General features: G+C 40.5%; 1 long non-coding RNA gene across 1 annotated transcript; it reads left to right on the top strand.

Annotated features, from left to right (window-relative positions):
* Positions 1-996: 996 nt before the first annotated feature.
* Positions 997-4843, top strand: LOC141730609 (uncharacterized). Its single transcript, XR_012582212.1, has 3 exons — positions 997-1129; positions 1230-1374; positions 4718-4843. It is a non-coding gene; the product is annotated as an uncharacterized LOC141730609 (long non-coding RNA).
* Positions 4844-6945: the final 2102 nt, after the last annotated feature.

The raw sequence follows: 6945 nt of genomic DNA, 5'->3' as shown, positions 1-6945 counted from the left end.
TCAGTTTGGATATATCTGCAAAAGAGTCATTTCCAGGGCTGATGGAACAAGGTAAAGAGTGAGAGATTCAGTTTTGCTAACTGCCAGCTCCAGAAAAGCATGAAAGCATGAAATTCATGGGAAGCAGAATCCTCCACAGGGTCCTCCAGCAGCCAAATGTAAGAGACCATGGGGAGCAGGGGCATCAGAGCAGAGCATGTGAGCAAGCTGTCTGAGAAGGGATCAATTGGACTCTTCCTTGGCCTAAGTGAATTTATGGGAAAGTCCCTCTCCAAAAGTTTCAGGAGCAAATTTCAATGCCTAGGGGCAAGCAAGAGGAACTTGATTTGGCATTCATGAATTGCAGAGAGTGACAATCCTTAAATAAACAATTTCTAAACCTCACAGTGGGGTGAACTAAAACCAGCACAGCTGCAGATTAAGAGTGATGACCAGCATGTTAAAGACTAGATAGCTGTAGCATCACTTGTGTTTATTTATTTTTAATTTTGTGAACATTCAGGCAGCTCTCTGACTAATCAGAAAGAAGAGAGAGTTGCATTCTGTGTTGTTCTGAACAGGAAACCAAGTTGTTTATGTGCAGGGAAACAAGACAGAAAGTGGCCAGACATGAATTTCTGAGTATCTGAGGTCAAGGGTGGGAGCCGGTTATGGTAAATTTGATGATCCTACAATACCAGAAATAGTTTTGAGATTCCCTTTTCTCGCAGAAGATGAGCTGTGGCTATGAAATTTCTGTCACTTTGATCTTTTGTGGTACAAACACTGCTTATAGAGCTTTAAAGACCAGCAAAATAACACCACATGAAATGTTTTTTCAGGCTGGAAACCAGATCCAGAAAGAATTTAAGGAGCTTAGTGTGAGTTTCCTTCTCACCTCATAGCATCTTCTAGTAAAAAAGAAAATCACAACAAACGTAACAAAAAGATTGAATAAGAAATTAAAACAATAAATGTAACAAACTGAAACATCCCTATCAGGTCTCTGTCCAAGAAATACTAAAAGCTTTAGTGTTTCACCTGCAATATTCACAGATAACCTTTTGCTAGAAAATCAGAACCGACTTCATTTTTTTCCATTCCTCAGAAAGCCTTAGAATGGATGTGCATCGCTGGATCTGGCTGTCAGGTATGTGAAGTCATTCAAAAACAGATGAGAAGTGGAACCACACCCTCCAAGTCTTGGCTTGGTTTGTTTCACCAAGATCTCTGTGTTACTTTTGTTGCAGTTATCTGCAGAGGGATCAGTTACAAAGGAGAGAACCCTTCAGGCCTGTAGAAGCACTGAGTAGAGAGGATTTGCTTCAAGAAACTTTTGCAAACGCCAGTACACCTAACTCATAACCAAAAGAACTGATGTGAGTGTGCAGCCAGGTAAGGAAAGGAGTCCAGGTCTTCAGCAGCACACTTCAGTGCCAGAAAACAATAGATGCTCAATGATAAACTGTCTTCCCTATGTACAGAAAGGCTCAGGAGTTAACTGTGCTTTCTGAAATCATCACAAATAACCATTTGTTAAAAAACATGGCACAGTGTTATGGTAGCCTTCACTCAAGATCTTGGAATGATAAACCTTTTAGATATTGAGGATCATTAAACTATAAGGCACTTGTTAATGGGGACACACTCATTATGAAGCAGATTGCATTCATAACTCACAAATTAGCTCTCTAGCATCTGTATTTTCATTAATTGTTTGCACTGAAATTAGTACTTCACATATATTCTTGGTATTTCATAAACTTTTTATGGGAAACAAGTGATTTTGGATCAAGGTGACATAACCCTTACAGTAGGTTTTTACAGAGCAGTTTTAGGTTTTGTGGAAGCAAGCTGAGAAGTTGGGATGGCAAGTAAAATGAATGTCCACCTTCCATTTCACAGGCCTGTGTGAATGGTGTTTGCTGTTGCCTAATTGTAGTGGTTTCATCTTGCACATCCCCTTTTTCCTATCTCCACTCTGGCTGGCTCTGGGTGTTGAGGTTTAAAAAAGCACAGGTGCTTTGCAAAGCAAAATTTATTGCTCTCAACAGAGGAGTGCTCTGGGATCCTCCTCTATCTCTAACAGCTGCATTCTTTCAAGCTTGGTAATGTATTTAGTGATAATGAAAGTAAGCGCCTCATTGTGTTGGTATGAGCCAGGTGGAACATAAATGGGCATTGTGCAAACATATCCAGACTACCAAGGCAAATTATTTCAGGTTGATCCTGGCTTCCTGTAAACACAGATTGATAAGTGAGGGGAAAGTCTTTGAAAATTTACCACTGTTGTCTGTAGCTCTGGCACCTGGAGATCCTCCCAAGGAGTGAAATGCATGAGTGCTTCCAGAGCAGGATCCCTGCCATGCTGCCCAGACAGAGCAAATGCTAATCAGTTGGTCCAACCCTTGAAAACAATTGTGTTTAGAACTAAGCTGAAGATCCAGCAAACCATTAGAAGAGAACAGCTTCCAAATGATGCACATACAGTGTCCCCTTCCTAGACCTGGAGTTCTCCAGTAACATGGGAAAATGGCATCAGAGGAGATCAAAATGCTGCCTGTCATTTCATGCATTTGTGACCAGCAGGCAGATTGTAGAAGAGTTTTCTGGAGGGGAACCACCAGCATGCTGGCACCTTTGTGTCAGTTAGCTGAAAGCTATGCTGTTTAAAACCATGGCTGATCCCAAGCCTTTGGAATGAGCATTAGCCCCAGGCAGGGAAGCATGTTGGAACATTGGCTCCACTTCCCGTTGGTCTCATCACTAACCCACCCTTCTGCTATCAGGGCCTGGATGTGGGGAATACCTGAAGCTGTAATAATAAAGACCTGATGAGCATGTAAAACTGGGTGAAGAGGAATTACTGGAAATCTGAGACCCCTCCCTACATTTACACAGCAAACACCTTTATAATTGATGTGTGTATTTATGTAGTTTTACTAGTTACAAACATATAATAAATAATGCCTTGGCAGGTCAAATGTTTAAGGTACAATGAGTCATTCTCAATGTTGAATGAGAAACCTTGATCCTAGAATTTTTTATTGAGGCAAATCAGTGTTTTAAATGCATATCTTGAACTGCTTGTTAAAGTAAATGCCTGTGGTATGCCTGGGCTGGAAGGATGAAAGAGAAAATTCACTGTGCTTTCAAATTGGAGCATACATTGCCAGCTCTAACTTCAAGTTTTATTGCAAGTGCTCTGGTTTTGCCCAAGTGGACAGCAGCTTGGCAGAATTTTTCCACAGCACCTTCTTTTTATGCATATTTACCAGCAGTAATCTCTAAAACTACTGAAATTAAACCTGTCAGTTAGGCTGTGGTGTAAATCTGTCTCTGTGCCCAACCCACAAAATGTTGCTGCTGCCCCAGCCAGAAAGTGTTATCTCCTGAGTTTGGGTTGTGGTAGCTCACATGTTCAGCTTGGGAGACACCAAGTTCAATACATGGAGTGCCAGCCAACATGACATGGCTGTGCCAACAGAACAATGTTCACCCTCTGTCTCTGAAGAAAAGGTCAGTGTGTCCAGGGAAAGAAGAATGCAATAGACTTAGACCTTTCAGCCATTGTGTCTTCCCTCCAGCTCTTATCAAGATAAAGTTGATACCACCACAGCAAAGAATCTGTCAAGTACTTCCTTTAATTCCTTATATGTCTGCTGCCACATTTTCAGCACCATGTTTTCAGCATGGAGTCATTGAATAGTTTGGTTTGCAAGAAACCTTTAAAGGTCATCCAGTCCAACCCTCCTGCAATGAGCAGGGACACACTCAACTAGATCTAGTTTGTTCAGAGCCCTGTCCAGCTTGACCTTGAATGTTTCCAGGGATGGAGCACCTGCAACATCTTTGGACAATTCATTCCAGTGTTTCATCACCCTCATTGTAAACATTTGTACTTTACATCTTCTCTTAATCTATCTTATTTTAGTTTAAAACCATTACCCATTGTCTATCACAGAAGGCCCTGCTCAAAATAACTCATCTTTACTGCTGGACCCTTTTGTTCTCCAGGCTGAACAACTTCAACTTTCCTCACAGGAAAGGAGTTCCAGTCCTTTGGTCATTTTTGTCACTCTCCTTTGGATTGGTTCCAACAAGCCCACATCCTTCCTGTGCTGGCATGTCCATAAGAAATTAACTCCACTTTCTGGAATGATCAATATGAGAAATTTAGAAGGTTATTTTACACTAAAGATTTCTTTACAGGCATTAGCTCACATTAAGATAGTATTTTATCCAGTCAGAAAAGCAGAAGCAGCAGAATGTCATTACATGTAAGGGATCTTTTCTCTAATATAACTATGGTACTTTAGATCTACAATAAGCAGAAGTGCTTGGAATTATTATGAAGTGGTAGAAAAAGCTTTCATCAGTATCACCTGTATTGCTGCTGTGTCCATAAATTCTAAAGTTTATTGACATGTACTATCAAATCCTGTAATTCCCCTTGCCACTTGCTGGTATTTGAGTTTATTGCTCTCTAACCAGAATGATGTACAGCCAAAACCCTATCAGTTATTTCATCTGTGAATAAGAAGATAACAATACACATGTGAAAGTTGTTTGTGTCCTTTCCTTTCAAATGGATTAGTGTGGAATTTCCAGCTCCATTCCCAGATGCTTAACTTTTATTCTTGTGGCCTATATCAGAGAGCCTAAAGTAGGGTGAATTTAGATAGTGCAAATAAATATAAACAGTTCTGTTCTCTGTCTTTGACATTGACACCTCCAGGTACCATGTGCTTTTTGTGGGAAGATTGAGTCAGATATGTTGGTGAAAAAGCAGCAAATTTCATCCAGAAAGAGAAATGTGGTGATGTTGGAAGAGGTAAAGACCAACCACCACCAAGCATGGCCATGATCCCAAAGCACCAAGGTAAGTTTGCAGAGCTCAGTACCACAGCTCTTAAAAGACATTAGAAGTCACAATGTATTTCCACAGCTGTTTCTTTGAGATCCAAAATATTTTTTGAGCTATGTTGCACTTCAGAGAACTGCTTGGTTCTTGTAGAACAGATTCAGGAATGAGTTGGATGTGACAGAATCTTCAGCTGGGCTCTTTTTCATTATTACTAATTGGGCAACCATACAAATATTTGTATTATTGTTGATCAAATGTTAGAGTTCAGGGAACAAGCATCAGTCTTAGTTGATCATTAGCTCAACCTTATTCTTTCTTTTTTGGGTTTATGAAGGGAACTACAAGTAAATGGCCTAGGAAGTAGCCCCTGTGTAAAAAGGGTTGGGTAGGAGATAAAGGGATAGTGGATTATAAACAAGTGGTGGTTTGGGGCTTTTTTTGTTGTGCTTTTTTTCAATCAACAGGGTTTAAAAAAACCACAGTGAAAATATTTAATAACTTAAACAAAAGAAAATCAATATGTTGCAAGAAACATTGCCTGAACACAAGAGTGTGTGGCAATTGAGAGGAGAAGTGCCCTGGGCCACAGAAGTCTGCTTTCTTGTTTCAGCTGCAGGAAACAAAAAAAAAGAAAGCATAGTTGCCAGTGCAAGAACTAACTCCAGATTTGAAAGCCTTCCTGTTGAGAAATACTCCTTTCATAAGTATGAAAGTGTGCTCTTCACAATTACAATCAGTCTTCCACCTCATTATTTCTTATTAAAATTCAGAAAATTTAGCAACCTTCTACAGAAATGGTAATATCAGATACTGTTATTTTGTATGCTATGTAAGTGTAACATGAGCTATTTTATCATTTTTTCAAAATCAGTCTTCAGAAACTCCTGTACAATTCCTACAGATTCTCTCAAGCTGGAGAATAAATACAGATACTCGTGTATCCAGTCCTTCTACACTGCAAGCTGTGCAGTTTTAATGCATCTATAATGTAGAGTCCAGAAATAACATTTTACTAAGGCAAGTCCTTCTTTTATTTTTTAATATTTTTCTCTTTCTGTTCTTTCTTTCCTCCTCCCCTTCTGTCTCCAAACAGTGTGCCATTCAGCATGGAATTTCCTGCAGGCAGAGCAGCAATGTAGCCCATTGCACATGGAAAAGTTTGTGCTGTCAAAATCAGGTTCCCACCTGTTGCCTTTGGAAATGCTGTTTGGGAAGAGAGGCGGGGGCCCTGCTTGATGCTTCTTAGGGAATAGCAATTTGCACAGTGTGTACAGCTCTTCCCTCTGTATTCCTGTGTTTCACAGTGAATTCCTCTGGACTCCTGAGTTTCACATTGGAACTGTTGGCACTCAGCTTTAAAATGATGAAAGGCTGAGGAAGCACACAGGTGTGTGAAAGAAATGGGAACAGAGAGCTTGCCCAGCCCTGAAGCATTTTGCACAGTTAAAAAGCCCATAGTCTCCTTTTGCTCTTGGCTCCTGTACTCAGCTTCAGCTGCCCAATAGATGTAAGAATAAGCTTGCTTTCATTGAAAACATGTTTGAATTGAGCTAAGAGTCTTCTCTGCTCTTCCTGTTGTAACAGTCCTTACAATATCTACTGCAGGGACCACAGCATATCCTCAGCATGAACTTCAAGAGAAATTTGAGTATAATTTCAGATGGCTATGCTTGTACTGCTTTTAGACCTGGTTTTCAGAAGAGTCAGGCTGAAATTTCCTATGATGCCTTGAAGAATGAGTATTTAGAATGTGTGTCTCCTGTTTGAATGGAAGCAATGTGCTTGCTTTGATGTGGAGGTGAGCAGGTAACACATTCCCTGCCATGTGTCCTCCTGCACTGTCTGAACACTGAAAACATGTCCATCATCTGTGAATTCCCCTATGCTGGTATTTGTGATCACAGGGTGGTTTTGGCTATGCTAGTCAGATCCTGAGATCTGGATTTCAGAGGCTGAGGTGGTTGGAGGGGTGTGATGTCACCCTGAGGTGTACAGGACACTTGTCACTAGGTGTAGTAGCAGTGCCCTTCTGTGGGAGGTGTTACATGCATTCTGAAAATCAGTGTCCACAGAAGAGTTGAGAAAGTTAAATGTAAGGA

The sequence above is a fragment of the Zonotrichia albicollis genome, chromosome 11 (assembly GCF_047830755.1).
Source record: "Zonotrichia albicollis isolate bZonAlb1 chromosome 11, bZonAlb1.hap1, whole genome shotgun sequence".
Taxonomy (NCBI): Eukaryota; Metazoa; Chordata; class Aves; order Passeriformes; family Passerellidae; genus Zonotrichia; species Zonotrichia albicollis.
The sequence above is the reverse complement of the archived record's forward strand: the minus strand, read 5'-3'. Positions and strand labels throughout refer to the sequence as shown.